General features: G+C 35.4%; 1 pseudogene across 1 annotated transcript; it reads right to left on the bottom strand.

Annotated features, from left to right (window-relative positions):
- Nucleotides 1-11,634: 11,634 nt before the first annotated feature.
- On the bottom strand, nucleotides 11,635-12,259 carry LOC104658072 (annotated as a pseudogene). The gene has a single exon (XR_747376.2). The product of XR_747376.2 is annotated as a 60S ribosomal protein L17 pseudogene (transcript).
- Between the last annotated feature and the right edge of the window lie 5,937 nt (nucleotides 12,260-18,196).

Below are 18,196 nucleotides of genomic sequence, written 5' to 3' on the forward strand. Positions count from 1 at the left end.
CTCGATTTAGTATTTGCAGCTCTCCATGGGAATTCTCCATTTAATATTTAGACCCACAGATTCTCAAGGTTTAGAGCAACATTAAAACTCATTTGGTTCAACCATAATTCTGATGCTCAAATCCCCACCAAAACATTCTTGTCAAAAGGCCTCACCATCTCCAATTTAGCAATTCCATTGACTAACTGGAAATTACCAAATTCCCAAAGGCATCCCATTTCAGCCACTCAACAGTTCCTTATAAATCCCTCCCTTATATTGCAATTCAATCTCTCTCTCTGATACTTGATCCTACTTGAACCTTTAAGACCAGGAGTAGAACTGCTCTTTGCTTGTCCCTAGCCAATCATTAATGTCACTCCCTTTTATTCCCAAAGGTTCCCCTACTTGGAAAATAAATTATGTAGTAATTCTAACATAACGGATTGTGGTCAGCTGGTAGACAAGCTGAATCCCTAACTAAAATCGTCAAGGTCCTTCCAATATTCTTCATCTGGAATCATTACGTTCTGCCACCATCCTGCCTTTTCTTTTTTGAATACATAGTAGTTGTTATCTATGAAAGTGTGGGGAAAAGATGTATGGCCCCACATCCCCTATTCTCTGTAAATATGTTGCTTTACATTTGACAGTCACGTCACATCTTGTGTTCAGGTTATATTTTCTTTCTCGTAATAGTTTATATTTTTGGAGTGATCCTCTGTATCTCATCTACTTTTCAAATAGAGCTTCTGCACAAAGAGTTAATTAGATGTTATTGAGGACAAAAACAATATGAGATTCCAGTCAATGGTATTTAACCATTTGATAGCTGTTAAAACATTATCTCAGTAACATCAAAGAGCTTTCATAAAGAAATTAGAAATAAGAAAAAGACTATGGACTAAGAAACAATACAATTGGTAATGAAGTTTGAGGCAAAAGCACTAAAATAGTTAAAAACAAAAAAAAAATCCAGCCAAAATCCACCATCACTAGGCCACTGATATTTTATCTCTAGAGATCATCCTTGGAAAAAGAAAAGTGTGCTATGCAACTTTAAGAAGTTTGGAGACGTTCGCTGGAAAACCGTGCCCTCAGTATTTCCACCTCTGTTGCATTCATGGCTTGAATAAAGAACTCATGTATTTTCCCTTAAACCAGTCCTTCATAAAATGCACAATGAGTAGATTCTCTAATGGCTTTCATATTTCAGTGTAATAGATAATATGGCATTGCCCTTCCAACCTCCTTTACTGGAGAATCAACAGTTTCACAGACATTTTCATTTCAGTAGACCCCATATGTGGTATTCACAGGACACTGGCATTAACATTTAATAGAGTCTGTGGGCATAAAGCACTTTTATGGACACCTGCTACAGAGCTTTATTTTCCTTAAAAGTTTTATTGGAGCTGTTACATTTTTTGCAGTGTTTTATGTGGCTTGCTGTAAATGATTATTGTATTGCATTAAACACAACAAAATCGCTGGTGTCAGGCAACCAACAAAGTGTATGACCAGATGCTTGTTATCTATTTAGATGGGAGAAACAAATGTAACAATACCCCAAAACAACCTTGTTTTGCTGGTCAGAATAATGAAAATTAAATAACCACATAGAGTCTAAAATGAGAAATTTGATATGATACATAGATATAAATGAATTATTAAAATACTAGCAACTTACACCAAAATCATTGACTTTTTCCCTCTGATTACTATTTCAGTAATCAGAGTATATTAGGTACTTGTTTGCTTGCAATGTGTTTTATTAATGCTCTGTATCTGACACCCAATTTGGAAATCAATGCTTATTTCATCATTTTTCTCTGAGGGATTCTATTATTTACAATTGATTTAACAGGAATGAAAGGGTTACCATTAACAAGACCCAGCTGCTGACACTTCACAGATGAATTATTGAACTTCAAAAAGTGAATTAACTTAACCATCGCCAAGACTGATGGTTTGATGATTTTTTGCACCAAGCCTAATGTATTTATAATTAGAATGTCAAAACAGTAGTGTTCCTGCTTTGCCCTCTTTCTTGATTCCTTTATAGTATTTAAAAATTTGTTTGCTTCATAGACCACCACTCGAGTTTAAAAATATTCCTTTAGTGGTTTAAACACACACACACACACACACACACACACAAAATGATTGTTGAAAGTCTGGCTTCAAACATGCCCAAGTAAACGTGAATCTTTCACCCCTGAATATCAAAGGACTACATGCACCTAAGAGGATTTAATTAGAGATCAATGACTCTAAAATGCAACTTGCTTTTGGGAAAATATCAATTAAATTGACTTCAGTTGGAACTTTAAAATTCAGCTTTAATTGACTGGCTTAAAGAAAGGGGATTTTTTTTGAATAGTTTTTTTTTGCTGTTTCAAGTCTGGAATTGGGTCCCAGTGTGGGTTAACTTAGTGGCTCTACAATGAATGTCATGAGGAGAGAGGTTCTTACTGACTCTCCACTTGACATGTTCAGCTTCAGCTCCCCTTAGTGCTGCACGCAGTTTGAGGCATCACATCTCACCTCACCATCACCCATCAGAAGAGAATAAATAAGGAAACCCTCTCCATATACCCTATCAACACCACCACCAATGAAGACTCTCCCAGTTAGGTGTAATTGGTCAGCGTTCTGTCATATATGTCTTCATCAACCAATCACGGGTCAGAAGAATGGGATTTCCCAAGCTGGTTAAGCACACGTCTATAGAGAGAAGGGTGGTGTTCCTGGACAACATCAGCATTCTGACAGCAGAGACATAGAGAATGTCTGTTGAGTAAAAAGTTAAGCCTTCTATACGGATATGAAGATGTTAGGGCAGTGAAACTATGAAAAATGTAAGCAACTCTGTTCCTCTCTAGTAAATACACCACAAAATATTAAGTTTGTGCTGAGAAAATATTGAAGTTTAAATGGATGTGATTATGTTCCCATAGATGACAATAAAATTAACTGCAGTCTTCCTTTGTATCCATGGGGGATTGGTCCTAGGAGCTTCTGAAGATGATCAAGTTCCATTCCTGATATAAAATGGTATAGCATTTACGCTCACCTATGCCTACCCTTCCATATACTTCAGATCATCTCTAGATTACTTATAATACCTAGTACAATGTCAATGCTAGAGTTGTTTTGTTTACTGAATAACAACAAGGAATATCTAGAGTACAGACACAATTTAAAAAACATTTTTAAATGACAATTGGCTGAATCAACACATCCAGAATTCATGGGTACAAAAGGCCAACTGTAATCAGTTATGTTTGTTTAATGTAACTCAACTCTCTCAGCTATTTGTTCTGCTCTATCTTCTTTAAAAATTTTATTGCTAATTGAGTTTAATGCAGAATGTTACTTACTAAATCCCCTAACTCTTGCCTGTCATTCTACCTATCAGTCCCCTATAGACACTATTCTCTTATTCTCCAAATATAAGTCACTATTCTTCCATTTGTTTAATATTCAATTTTTCATTGTTATGGCAATATTTATATAAACTGCAGCTGAGTCATGTGGCACATGATTACATACTTTTTTTCATAAAACTGTTTTCCCAAGAGCTAAACATTGAGTCAATATTTTTGGTCTAGTTCTGTTACTTTAATTTCACTAATTCATTCAAAAACTCTGCTGAAGTGCAACTCTCCTCAAACAGTTCAAAAAATGATCAATTTGATTATTTTCAGCAGTCATCACTCCTGTGACACTATTTTCCTCCACTCTGCACAGGGAGCCTTGGGCTACCTGCCACAGCCATCATTGTGCTCTTATTCTGACATTCTTGGGTTGGTTCCCATATTTTCCTTCAGAATTTTGAAGGTATTGTGCTCCATTGTCTTCTGGATTCTGATAGCTTTTAAAAAGATCAATGCCACTATAATCCTCAAACATTTAGAGGTAATCTGTTTTTATTTTTCATTATGAAAATATTCAAGATTTTCTCTTGGTCCCCAGAGTTTTGAAATGTCATAATATGCATACAAATCAATTTACTAAGTACTCAATGAGTTCACTCAATCTGGAAACCCTTGTCCTTCATTTTTAAAAAACTCTTCTGAATTCAGAAATTTCTCTATTCTTTCTCAAATTCTATGTACCAGATCTTGGACTCCCTGGGCTAACTGCTTAGTTCAGCAGTTATCAAACATTTTGATCTCAGACTTTACTTTCTTAAGAACAAAGATCCTGTATTAGTTTGTTCTCACACTGCTATAAAGATACTACCTGAAACTGGGTAATTTATAAACAAGAGGTTTAACTGGCTCACAGTTCTGCATGGCTGGGGAGGCCTCAGGAAACTTATAATCATGGCAGAAGGCAAAGGGGAAGTAAGGCACATCTTATATGGCAGCAGGAGAGAAAGAGAACAAAGGAGGAACTGCTAAACGTCTTTCAAACCATCACCTCTCATGAGAATTCACTCACTGTCATAAGAACAGCAACCCTATGATCCAATCACCTCCCACAAGGTCCTCCCTTGACACACAGGGATTATCATTCAAGATGAGATTTGGGTGGGGACACAGAGCCAAACCTTGTTAGATCCCAAAGAACTTCTACTTACAAGGATTAAGTCTATAGATCTTTATTGTAATAGATAATAATATGGAAAAAGAATTAAACATATTTAACAAGTTCACAGTACCATAACGTTTTTATAAAAAGTAACTATATGTCCCAAAATAAAGTTAGTGAGAAGAATAGCATTTTACATTTTTGCAAATCTCTTTAGTGTCTGGTATAATGGCACATACTTGGATTCTCATATCTGCTTGTACATTCTAATTGTTGAGATATATTATCATTGGAGTCTATGAAGAAAATTCTTACTTGTACCTACATATAGGTGACACCTCATGAAGTCCCTTCTAGGATTTTAGTGAACTCTCATGGGTATTCACAACCCGTGTGAGAACCATGGGTCGACTTTTCTAATATTTTTCTCTTGTTTTCTACCTCTTTACATATTATTAAGAAGAACAAATAGGTATCTTCAACTACCTCACCATAACTACTTGAATATTTCTATCCCTTGACAATTACATGGTTATAAGCTGTATTATTTTAAGGAAGGTTTATCTTCTTTTATCTCTTCAAGGATATTAATTACAGATTTGGGCTGTCCCCCTCCCCCAGAGTTTTCCTCTGCTCCCTCGCTGCCTTTTCTTTTCCAAAGATGCCTTCCTCCCCGTTTTTTTTCCCCCATCTCTCTTACGTGATGGATATTCCCCAAATGTCTGATAGCCATAGATATCTGTTCATTTGCTACAGAAAAAAAAAATGCAGTTAACCATTTGGGGTGGTATAACAGACCAGAATCCATTACAAACTCCCACTCAGAACAACTAAAAATTCTAAAATGCTTTTAAAGAGTAAGCCTTGATGAACTGGCAAGAAAGCAAAAAATAGAGGGAAAAAATATATCAAAAACCAGGAATGTAGAGGTAAGGGGAGTTCCTTATCCTGTTTATGTCTTTAAGCATTTACTGAATTAGGTGCTCTTGAGCTTCAGTTTTCAAGGCTTTGTAGGACAGAGGCACAAGACAAAACTCAAGAACTTTGCAAGATGGGATTCACGCAGGACAAAACTCCCTGAATAAATATTCTCAAAATCTACACCCTTAGTGTAACTGTCAACTAAAAACCCATCTGAGATCTGCAAGAAAATCTACACATCTTGAATCTTGGTGAAAAGTGAAAGACAAAAATCTCTCCACTGAGAATTGGGAAATCCTAGCAGGACCTCATACAGGTTTACAGCATAAGTTAACTTCTGCCAAGGTGATCCTAAATCCCTCAAGTCAAGAATGTAAAGTGATTCGGTTTTTTAAGAGATCGGGTTCTGGCTATGTTTTCCAGGCTGGTTTCAAACTCCTGGCCTCAAGTGAAACTCCCACTTGGCCTCCCAAAGTGCTGGGATTACAGACATGAGCCACCACACCCAGCTTTAAAGTGATTCTTGATTGTTAATCCTCCCAGGTTAAGGGAGAAAAAAAAAAAAAAAAAGCAGATCCTTTCCAGCGGAACTCTATTTATTTTGAGATGGAGTCTTGCTCTGTCGCCCAGGCTGGAGTGCAGTGGTGAGATCTCAGCTCACTGCAAGCTCCGCCTCCCGGGTTCACGCCATTCTCCTGCCTCAGCCTCCTGAGTAGCTGGGACTACAGGCGCCCGCCACCTTTTTCGTATTTTTAGTAGAGACGGGGTTTCACCGTGTTAGCCAGGATGATCTTGATCTCCTGACCTTGCGATCCGCCTGCCTCGGCCTCCCAAAGTGTTAGGATTACAGGTGTGAGCCACTGTGCCCGGCTGGAACTCAATTTCTAGCTCAGGACTTAAAGACTACCACAAATGAAATTCCAAGAAAACTAAGTCTACAGTGAGAAAAAAATACATAAAACATAAAAGAAAAGTAGGTGTGAAAGCCAGTTAATATATCAGACTAGCAATGACTTCAGATATTGATATTATTAGATATACAATGTAAGTTTTTTTAATGAAAGAAATAAAAGAAATTTTACAAATGAATAAATGTGAAAAATAATAAAAATGAAACAGTGTCTTCAACCAAGTCTTCATCTATAGGCAGGAGATAGCAAGGTTTTTCTCTGGGCAATCTTACTAGTCCAAGAACAGCCACAAAGATTCTGACACCAGAGGCTCTTCTACAAATGGTACCTGCAAATCACCCTACAGGAGTGGTTCTCAATTGGTTGATTTTTAGACTTCACCTCCGACTCCAAGGCACATTTGGCATATGTGGACATACTTTTGGTTATCACAATTGGGGGATGCTAATGGCATCTAGTGGGTAGAGGCCAAGGATGCTGCTAAAAATCCTACAATGCACACAACAGCCCCTGATAACACAGAATTACCTGCCCCCAAATGTCAATGCTAATGTTGCGAGTCCTGCTTTAGAGTAATTCTCACCATTGATATGCCCCATCTGCCTTTTCAGAGCCTCCAAGTCAGCTCTTTTGCTTCCCACTCCAAATCATAAGGAGTTAACCAAGGTTTTTGCCAGTATCTGAGGAAAGCATGTAAAACAAAAGAAACAAAAACAAGCAAGAAAAAAAAAAAAAAAAGAAAGAAAGAAGGAAAGAAAACACAGCTTGGAAATAAGCCAAGCAGAAAGATGAAAACTTCAAAAACAAAATCCAATTGCGTGCTATATGTGAGACACACCTAAAGTAAAAGAAAGTTTAAAAAATGATGGAAGAAACATACCAGGAAACTACAAACAAAAAAAAAAATGGTTTGGCTATATTAACATAGGCAAGACAGACTTGAGGACAAAAGCTGGACTAGAAGAGTTATGATAAACGACTATTCATTAAGACAAAACAACAATTTTAAACAAGTATATGGCTAACGACATAGCCTCAAAACATGCACTTTGTGCCTTTCTTTACTGTTCTCATTTTGGAACTTTGCACATATAGCACTTTTATTATTCCTTTATGTCAATAGGAAACCGAGTTGGTGATTGTCTGTTTTGTCTTTCCAGCTAAATGCATGTCTGTGTTGTGAAAAACACCTAGTGATATATTTTGAAAAACAGGAAAATCTTCCTTAAGAGCCAATTAGAGTGCCCACATGCATGTAGGCATGTGTTAGAGGTCTGTGGACAGGTAGATTTTCCTGCATGGTGACCTGAAGATCATTTCATTAACAAGCCCTCACTTGCCACTACCTGTCGGTCTTTTTCCCTCTGCAGGAGAGGGGCCTCTGATCTTGCTTCTGAGAGGTATGCCAGCCTGCCACTCCTTGTTATCAAAGACCAGTGGAAGATCAGACTTGGAGGTCTCCCTCTTCAGCATGTAGGTTTCCACCAAAACCTCCTGCCCTTAGGCTGGTATTTCAAACCTCAGCTGTACCTGGTGTCTTGGCTGTGGTCTTGTTGGACCATCATCTTTAGAAGTGAACCTTCAGGATTTTGTGTAGGAGGATGAAGTCACCGTAACTGTTTCTTTATAGCCTTTCAACAAATTCTCCCATTTGCAGCCATACCTGCACTCTACTTTTAAAGGTTCTGGGGCTTTCTATTCTTAAGTCTTTCTAGAGTTTCAAGAAGACAGATGTGAATTTACCAAAAAAAAAAAGTAAGGTTGCTTTAAAAAATTACTATCATATAAATTGTGACCAACCAAATATGCAAATATATAAAAACTTTAGAGTTTAATGTATTTATCCTTTTTCAAAACTGTGTTTAAATAGTTAAAAGTGAGATACTACCTATGAATCATTGTGCAGCTAAGAAATGTTCCCAGCTAAGTTGAAATAATCGTTTTCAGAAGATAGATTTATTACTTTAACATTGTGCATCTAATCATTAAACAATCTTCCAACCTGGGGCACTGCTGATAAAAATTAGAGAAAATATACATGATAAAACAAATACATTTACATATATTGTCGTTTCAATTTGCACTATTAATTCTGAGTCCTAAGTGTTATTCCAAAATCCTAATAGCACTGGCATTAATAAAATGATTTTTCTTGCTTAGTATTTTATGATAAATCTATTTTGTTTCTGAGTATGTTTATGCCCGGGAAGGACATTACATCCATCAATAATAAATACTTGATAAATGAAATGCCATTGTCTAAACTCCATTTTTCTAATTGGCATCATGTTTCCTTATGTAAGAAAATTTTGTATTTTGGTATAGCACATGGCAAGTTGTTTCTTTCCCAAAAAGAAAAATTGCCAGTAATTAATATATTGTGGGTCGGCCGGGCGCGGTGGCTCACGCCTGTAATCCCAGCACTTTGGGAGGCCGAGGTGGGCGGATCACGAGGTCAGGAGATCAAGACTATCCTGGCTAACACAGTGAAACCCCATCTCTACTAAAAATACAAAAAAATTAGCCGGGCACAGCGGCGGGCGCCTGTAGTCCCAGCTACACGGGAGGCTGAGGCAGGAGAATGGCGTGAACCCGGGAGGCGGAGCTTGCAGTGAGCTGAGATCGCGCCACTGCACTCCAGCCTGGGGGCAGAGCGAGACTCCGTCTCAAAAAAAAAAAAAAAAAAAAAAAAAAAAATATATATATATGTATACGTATATATATGTGTACGTATATATATATATGTGTACATATATATGTGTGTATGTATATATATGTGTGTACGTATATATATGTGTACGTATATATATATGTGTGTGTACGTATATATATGTGTGTGTACGTATATATATGTGTGTGTACGTGTACGTGTACGTGTATATGTATATGTATGTGTATATGTATATATATGTATGTGTATATGTGTATATGTATGTGTATATGTATGTGTATATGTATGTGTATATGTATGTGTATATGTATGTGTATATGTATGTGTATATGTATGTGTATATGTATGTGTATATGTATATATAGTGGGTCCTTGAAGACACATTTATAAAACTGCATTAGAAGATAGACTTTGGTTTATGCTACTTGAGACTGAGAAATATAAGATGTGTAGTTCATAAGATCAAGACGTATTTCTAGAGTAGTATGGGTTGAAAAGCTAAAATTAAATGCTTGCTAAGTAATATGTTCACTTGCTCAAACATTTCAGACTTTATAAAAGTTGATTATGCTTCATAGGACTGAGCTACCTGAACGATTCTTTTTCAAGCCATTATTATAACTTATTTTCATTGGATTCTAACCCGTAATAATATTTGCATTAAATGAGGCAGAGAGCATCTCTTAATTATAGGAAAAAATGTGAATTAACATAGAAGAAATGAGGGAAGCAGAAAATTACCATTAAGCAAATACTTCAGTGATAATTGTCATAGGCAAGATCCACCAATGGATACTAAAATTAGCAGTTGAAAGTTTGAAGAGACTCAGGATATTTGCATAGCCTCAAAGTTTCTTTCCCAAGATATTAATCACAATGAGAAAAAAGTAACTTCAGAGTGGAAAAACCACTAGACACCACCTTAAACAAGTGATGGAAGTTATCAGTAATAAGAGGCACTGACATCATGTATCCTTGATGCACTGAAAGGGGCACATCACTTCCATGGAACTCTAGGCAAAAATGTGTAACCTCAACCCAATCGTAAGAAATTATTAGATCCAAATAGAGGGACAGTCTAAAAAACTAGCAGAGGAGTCAAACAAACCAAACAAACCAAAAAGACAACTAGTACTTTTCAAAAGTGTGAAGACCTTGAGGGACAAGGGAGGAATAAAGAATTGTCAAGATAATATAGGAGACTATAAAAACATCACAACTAAATGTAATGTGGGATAATGGAGTCTATCCTGAAACAGAGAAAGGAAATTAGTGAAAAAAAAATGGTAAAATTTAAATAAGGTCTGTAATTTAGTTAATAGTATTATATTAATGTTATTTTCTTGATTTTGATCATTGTATTATGGATATATAAGGTATTAACATGAGGGCAAACTGGGTAAAAATACATGGGAACTCCCTGAAATATCTTTTGTAACGTTCCTGAAAATAGACATTTCACACTAGAACAACATTTTGAAGTTGCAATATATACACAAATAATTGAATAGCTTACACTGGAGTTGCTTACATTAGACAAGGCAGTACCATTAGCATTTTTAGTGCATTAATTTATTCAATTCTCATAATAAACCTATGAGTAGGTGCTATAATTTCTCCCATTGTACAGACAAAATAATTGAGGCTAAAGTGCATAAGGAACTTGCCCAAGCTCACATAGTTGCCAAGCAATCTTAAAAAAAAAAAAAAAAAATTGAGTCCAGAGCCAGAATGTTAAATTACTGTACAGACCACATTAGATAATTTATAGATGGTCTAAGCCAGGCTTACAAATTGCTGGAGTATTTGAGCCTAAACACAGCAGAGGTTTCCTAGATATAGTATCAACTAGGGCAACCAATAGTTGGTTCACTAAAAATATGCAAAAGAATATACTTCAAGAAGAAGAAAAATGATTCCAAAAGGAAGTTTAAAATGAAAAAAGGACTTGTATGTAAATCTTTTTTTAAAAAATCATGAATAATGTTAAAATGTGAGATTAGAAAAAGATAGCACCAAAATCTTGTATAATAGAAGCATATAAATTTGCAAGAGATTTACCCCCATTAATGCATTCTGAGGTTTACATATTGTTTGAGAGGAGGTAACGATGTTAATAAGCATTAGATTTTGATGTGTTAGGCATAATTGTCTATTTCTAAGGTAACAACTAAAAGGAGGGAAATGAGTATATAACTTTTAGTGTAGTGGAGTAAAAAAAATGCAGTGAGAAAATAACTTTAATAACCAAACAGAAGGCAAAAACTGAAAATATACAAAAAGATCAAGACAAATATAAAATATAAATACAATTTAAAATTGTGGTAACTGCCATCAACATAAATGAGCCACGTTAAGCAAAAGTAAAGACTGCCATAATAAATAAAAACCAGTTACATGACATTTACTCAAAAAAAAAAAAAAAAAAAACCCATGTAAAAGGGCAAAATAAAATTGGAAGTAGAAAAAGAAATGAGTCAAAATGTAATCAAAATGATCTATAAAGCTATATTAATAGACTTGATGATAATAAGCATGGCTAGCAATAAAGAGAATCACAGCAACATGTTGAGAGTTACTTCACCAGGAAGATAAAACAAACTATATGTAAACTTTTTTTTTCCTTTAAATTACATTTATTTTAATGCTGAATTTACTCCCGTGCCATAAGTTTTTGTTTCTTCAGTTTCTTCTGGGATATCTTTTTCTTCTGGGCAACCTCCTCTTCTGGTTTAGGAACAATCTGTTCCTTTTCAGTAAGGATCATCTCAATGTGGCAGGGAGAGCTCATGTATGGGTTAATCCGACCATGAGCTCTGTAGGTCCGTAGGCGCATCTTAGGTGCTTTGTTCACTTGGATATGCTCGATGACCAGAGAATCTACATCTAAACCCTTAAGTTCAGCATTACTCTCTGCGTTTTTAAGCATGTGCAGCAAAAATTCAGCACTCTTTTTGGGCCATCGACCTTGTGTCCAGCCCCACCGCTTGGCCTGGGCACACCTGCCAACTCCACCATTGTAACTTCGGAATGGTACGCACTGTTTCTGTAAAGTGACATCTTTCAGATACTTCGTGGCTTTTCGAATATGCATACCCTTGATGGCCTGGGCAGTTTCATGAGTGTTCTTAAAGTGAACACGAAGATTGGAACCTCTTGATTTGCATGATTTCGTGGGGTTCTCCGGGTCAAGTGAATAGCGAACCATTTTCACAGATTACCTCAGGCCGCTTAGGGAAAGAACTATACGTAAACTTACCTATACCTGTTAACCTGGATTTGAAATATCTGAAGGACATTATAATGCAATTATATGGGGAAAAAAATCATCATCCTGGAAGATTCTAACAAATCTTAGTAATCAATAAATTAGCAGATATAAAGAATCACTAATGGAGAACACAATTAATAGGGTTGATTTAATGAACATTCTTAGCATGAAACAGTATACCTTTCACACAAATACAAAAAATAATAAAATTGAACTGCATGCTGGGCCATAAAGCAAGTCTCAACCAATTTCAAAGAATCAGTAGTACCATATTGTTCTATTCTATGATCAAAGTAGTCATCCCTTTATATTCATGGGGTATTGGTTCCAGGACCCTCCGATACCAAAATTTATGAATGCTCAAGTTCCTATGGAGTAGTATTTGCATATAACCTACACACATCTTCTCCTATATTTCAAATCATTTCTAGATTACTTATAATACCTAACACAATGTAAATACTATGTGAATACTTGTTATACTTTATTTTTATTGTTATTTTGTTGCATTGCTATTTTTAATTTTTCCCCTGAACATTTTTGATCAGTGGTTGGCTGAATCTAGGGATGCAAAACCTATGGGTATGGAGGGCTGACTGTACAATTTAGTTAAGCATCAATAAAATTTTTTAAACTACACTTAGAAATGTAAAAAGACCCCTTACCAAATTGTCAAAAGTAGCTATCAAATATATAAAAATATTCAAAGATAAACAAATGATAATATTTGGACAAATATGTAGGATGAAGTCCAGTTACTTGTTTGGGGAAAATTTATAGCTGTAAATTATATGTGTATCTAGAAAAAAAAGGAAGGCTGATAAATAACAATTTATCCAGAAAACATAAACCCAAATAATAAAAATGTACTAAATAAAAATATGGACAGGAATTGATGAATTAAAAAAAAACACTGTAGAGAGAACCAACAACCCATTTGGTCCCCTGAGAAGACTAAAAAAGAAAAACACAGTAAAATCTCTGTCAAAAATAAGAAAAAAGAATGGAATAATATATTAATGTTTAGGATAAAAGACAACTGATAAGAAGTGTAGAGATTTAAAAAGATAATTGTAACAATTTAAATATAAATAAAACTGACTCAAGAAGAATAAATTTCTAAATGGTCCTACAACCATTAATGAAGTTAAACAAAGTCTTAAAACCATTGATGAAGTTGAAGAAAAAGTATGTTCACAAAGAAAATTCTAGGCCTAGATGGTTTTATAAGCTATTCATTGACATAAGACATAATTCTAATCTTACAAAATGATAAACATAATAAATCAAATGTAGAATAAGTTTCAATTAACATAGGGCATGGGCCAAATCTAGTTTGTCATCTGTTTTCATAAACTTTTATTGGAATATAGCCCCACTTTTTAAAAAAAGTATTGTCTGTGCTGTAACTGCTTTTATGCTAGAATAGCCGAGTTGAATAGCTGTAAAAGAGGATGTATGGTCCACAAAGTTGAAAATTCTGTTTGGTCTTTAGAAAAAGTTTGCTGATTCCCGATACAGGACGTTAGAAAATAACTGGTGTGAAAACAGAACAGTAAGTGAGAGTTCAAGTGCATGGATGAGTAAGGGATGTGCATGCATGAGAAATTTATAATATTACATAGGGTCGAGAAGTCTATACAGAGAAGGTACCATAGTTCAGATCTTTGTCCTCTGCAAATATTATGTTGAAATGTGATCCCCAATGTTAGAGTTGGGGCCTGGTGGTAGAAGTTTGGGTCATGGGTCCCTCATGAATGGCTTGGTGCCCTCGCTGTGGTAATGAGGGAGTTCTCACTTTATCTGTTCATGCGAGAGCTGGTTGTTTAATGGAGACTGGCACCTCCTCCTCCCTCTCTTGCTGGTTCTTTCAGCCATGTGTCAGAACTGCTCCCCCTTCACCTTCCACCATGGTTGGAAGCTTCCTGAGGTTCTCACCTAAAGCAGATGCTGGCATTGTGCTTCTTGTACCGTCTGAAGAACTGTAAGTCAAAATAAACATCTTTTCTTCATAAATTTCCCAGTCTTAGTTAATCCTTTATAGCAAAGTAAAATGGAATAATATAGGAGGTGAGATTTGTGTCAAGACTTGATGGAAATGGGGAGATTAGGAAAGTGGATTAGGTAAGAGCATTCCAGATGGAAGAGCTGAAACCAAGGCAGCAAGGCAGAAGTCTGCCTTCTATGCTCAAGACATAGCAATGAGGCAGTGAGGCTGCCACAGTGTGCAAGGGGGATAATGGTAATGGTGGAGGAAATCAGGAAGGGGGTATATTGGATGGAAGGGGTGGAAGTTGAAGTTCCTTGTAGGCCACTCTAAGGATTCTGACTTTAAGTCTAAGTGAAATGGGGAATCATTCCAGGACTTTAAGAAGTGTCATGACCTAACTTACTCTCTAAAAGAAACACTAAAGGGTTAGGTTGAAAATAGTTTGCAGAGGGGTAAGGGAACAAAGCAGGGCCCTTTTCAAAGGCAAGAAATGACAGTGGATCAGACCAGGGTGATGGTAGGGGAAGTGGTGAGAAGGGATGAGATTCCACATCTATTTTGAAAGAAGAGCTAATAGGATTTCCTAAATGATTACTAGTGAGGCAATAAAGAAAAAGGAGTATAGAATAATCCCAAGGTTTTGTTCTGATTGGTTTAAGGAATAAAGTCACCAATAACAGAAACGGAGAAGCCATACATGGTGCAGGTCTGGGGGGTGCTGGCAAGAGAGATAAGGAGTTTAGTTTTAGACTTGTTAAATTTGAGATATGTACTAGGCATTCAACTGGAGATACTAAGTAGTAGCTGGATATCCAATCTGGTGTTTGGGAGAGGACGCGGAACGCAAGACAAACTTAGAAGATGATAGCATAAAAGCCAAGGACGTAAATGTTGATAAATGAGCAAAGTCCAAGAACTGAGCCCTGGGACATTCAATCATACAGGGTTTGGGGGAAGAACTAGAGGGGTGCGTGAAAAGGAACAATCACTGAGAAGAGGAAATGCTGGACGTGGTAGTGAGGGAAGGCCCTAAAAGCTAAAAGAAAATTGTGTCAAGAAGGACTAAGGAACTTTATCAGAGGTTGATAGCTAAAATAGGATGAACAGTGAGAATTGACCATTTGATTGACCATCAAGAGATTTTAAAACTACGTTGTCTCAATATATATTCTTTAAAAAGACATTAACGTTAACAACTAAAATAAAAATTCTCTGAAAATTAGGCATAGAAGTGAATTTCCTTAACCTAATAAGGGGTTACTGTATAAAAAACTTCAAACTTGCTGGTTAAAAATTCTCTTAAAAATTAGAAAGAAGACAAGGTTAGTTATCAACATAAGTTCTATTAAAAAGTGACTAACAATTAAAACTGAACTCATGGAATTAAAACAACTGAATTCATGAAGATAGAGTACAATGATGGTTACCCAGAGGGTGGGAAAGGGAGTGTGGAGGTTGAAAAATATAGTTAGGTAGAATAAGATCTAGTATTTAAAAGCGCGACAGGGTTACTATAGACAACAATAACGTACTGTATATTTTAAGATAACTAAAAGAAGGAAATTAGAATGTTCTTTACAAAAGAGTTGACAAACGCTTGAGGTGATGGATCTCCCGATTACCCCAATGTGATTATTATACATTGTATCCCTATATAACAACATCGCATGCATCCTATAAATATATGTACCTATTATGTACACATATTTTAAGTGTACTAGAATTCTTAATCAGCGCAGTAAGAAGTACTCATCCATACCTCCGTCAAACACACACATGCAGGGCAAAATGACTGAAAGAGAACAAGAATCACAGATAATGATCCCCAAAATGCTACAATCAAATGATTAACATAGTTTCTAAAGTTTCTGGATATAAAATTTACTTCTATAAATAGAAGGCTTAACCTGTCAAAAATCAAGACTTAGTATAAAGAAATATTAATTAAACAAAGCAGTGTTAATATAAATTTATAAACAATAAAACATAACTAAGAGCCCAGAAAAATACATATAGAAATTTTACTTATGACAGAAACACTATTAGTGAAATAAGTTTGGACTATAAAATAGTACAATTAATTTCCCTATTACGGAAAAATAGAATCCCTACCTTCACATCAGTTACAGACATCAATTCCAAATGAATTATGTGAAAGACAAGATTTAAAGATGTTCATAGGAAAATAATACTTTTATTTTCAAGAGATCGGTCATAAAGGAAAATAAATTAGAATGCATCAAAATTAATAAACTGCATTCATCAAAAGACACCATAAAGATAGTTAGAAGACATGCTTCAAACTGGGAGAAGATATTTGCAACACAAGTAATTAACAAAGATTAGTCTCTAGGATATACAAAGAACTTTTAGAAATCAAGAGAAAAATATCACAGGTGTTTCACGGAAAAATACAGCATAAATGTTCACTGAACATGAAGTGATACACAACCTAATTAGTAAATGCCAACTAAAACTGAAATGAGATTTTCCATACTAAGTACAGGAAAATGAAGTTTCACAATATAAAAGGCTGATGAACATAAAACAACTGGAATACTCTTATTCTATTGTTTCCACTTGCACACAAGTAACAGAATGATAAACAAGGGAATGATTAACACAAAATTCAAGAGTGTTGATAAAATTCTGTTAGGAAGAGAGACAGGATAAACAGAAATACAAGTATGTTCATTGCTTATTTATAAAATGCAAAAAATTTAAAAATATTTTAAAGTCTAACAAAAAGAGAACATGCTACACTACATCTGTGTGATGAAGTATTATGTAGATATTTAAACATCACAATTCCAAAGAATAGTGATAAGAAAACTATTTATAGAACTGTCCATTTACAATATGATTCTAATTGGGGGAGGGAATAATTCATATGTATGTGCATTTTGTAAAAACTAGTTTTGTGAAGGGATTCATTTTCTCCTTTAGAGTTTTACTCTATTTTTTATATTTCCCACATCAAGCTTGTTATAATTAATCGAAAGAAAATAAGCATTTTCTAAAAAATCAAGAAGCATAATTTGATTTGTCTTAATTTTATATTCATGTGAAAACCATAAATTCTACACTCTAGAAATATGCTGATTGTACTTCCTTTAAAATCTTTTTCCAATACATGGAAATATTATACACAAATACCTAAGTTGACCAAATTTGTAAACCAACTTAAGACACATTATGAAAAATCTCACACATGAAGACTTAAGTTGCAATTAGTGATTTAAATTGTACATTCTGTATAAGACATTTAAAATAACATCATACATAAATGAATAAGACTATACTTTATTAAGAATTATTCTGAGTTTCCTGGATGAGAGAGAGAGAACTTGAAGAGTGTTGATGAAAAGAATCAAACTCTAAAATATTTGAAGAGATTTATTCTGAGCCACACGAGTCACCAAAGGCCTTTGACACAGCCCTCAGAAGATCCTGAGAACATGTGCCCAAGGTGGTCAGGGTACAGCTTAGTTTTATACATTTTAGGGAAACATAAGAATCAATGAAACAATGAAATTTTATACAATTTAGGGAAACATAAATCAAATACATAGACAGTGTACACTGGCTTGGCCCAGAAAGGCAGGACATCTGGAAGTGGCAGGGTGGGGCTTCCAGGTCATAGGTAGACAAAGATTTTCTATTAGCAATTGATTCACAAAATTATTGTCTATGACTTAGGAGTGTCTGGGTTAAGATAAGGGGTTGTGGAAACTAAGGTTTTATCATGCAAGTCAAGCCTCCAGGTATCAGGTTTCAGAGAGAATAGATTATAAATGTTTATTATACTTAGAGTCTGTTCTACCAAGTAATTCCAAAAGGGAAGAGGGTATAATGAGGCATGTCTAACCCCCACCCACCTTCCCATCATGGCCTGAACTATATTTTTCAGGTTA

The sequence above is a fragment of the Rhinopithecus roxellana genome, chromosome 1 (genome assembly GCF_007565055.1).
Source record: "Rhinopithecus roxellana isolate Shanxi Qingling chromosome 1, ASM756505v1, whole genome shotgun sequence".
Lineage (NCBI taxonomy): Eukaryota > Metazoa > Chordata > Mammalia > Primates > Cercopithecidae > Rhinopithecus > Rhinopithecus roxellana.